The sequence below is a fragment of the Bison bison genome, unplaced genomic scaffold (assembly GCF_000754665.1).
Source record: "Bison bison bison isolate TAMUID 2011002044 unplaced genomic scaffold, Bison_UMD1.0 scf7180017864383, whole genome shotgun sequence".
NCBI classification, from domain to species: domain Eukaryota; kingdom Metazoa; phylum Chordata; class Mammalia; order Artiodactyla; family Bovidae; genus Bison; species Bison bison.
Genome location: NW_011494955.1, coordinates 83,892 through 84,254, shown reverse-complemented (window position 1 = coordinate 84,254; position 363 = coordinate 83,892). Strand labels below are relative to the sequence as shown.

At 63.4% G+C, this 363-nt stretch overlaps 1 protein-coding gene across 1 annotated transcript in view; it reads right to left on the bottom strand.

Annotated features, from left to right (window-relative positions):
• The window catches only part of SLC27A5 (solute carrier family 27 (fatty acid transporter), member 5), a 30,518-nt gene that overhangs the window by 29,505 nt on the left and 650 nt on the right, over window positions 1-363 (bottom strand). The window lies entirely within an intron of this gene.

Here is a 363-nt window from a genome sequence, read left to right as displayed (position 1 = left end):
GCCCTCCCGCCTTCCTAACCCCAGGTGTTTGTTTGGCCCTGCCTGCTCTTCTGTGTGTCGCTGGCCCCTCTGCCCCCGTTCCTGCCACTGGGTGCCAGTCTCTTGGGAAACAGTCCTCTGAACTTCCAGCCAGGCAGGATAGCAAGGCAGCTCCGACGCTAGCAGGCCTCCCGGGAGGCTCCCTGTGCACCGACCTAACCTGACTCCGCGGGAACTGGGTGGGGGCCAGGGACACAGCAGATGGGCAGTAAGCTCTGAACGTCGCAGAGCCTGAGTTCAAACCTGATCCTGACCCCCCTACCCAGGCCCCGCTCTGACTCTACTGTACCCCTGGCATCTGTGGGGACCAGGCTCAGGGTTCAG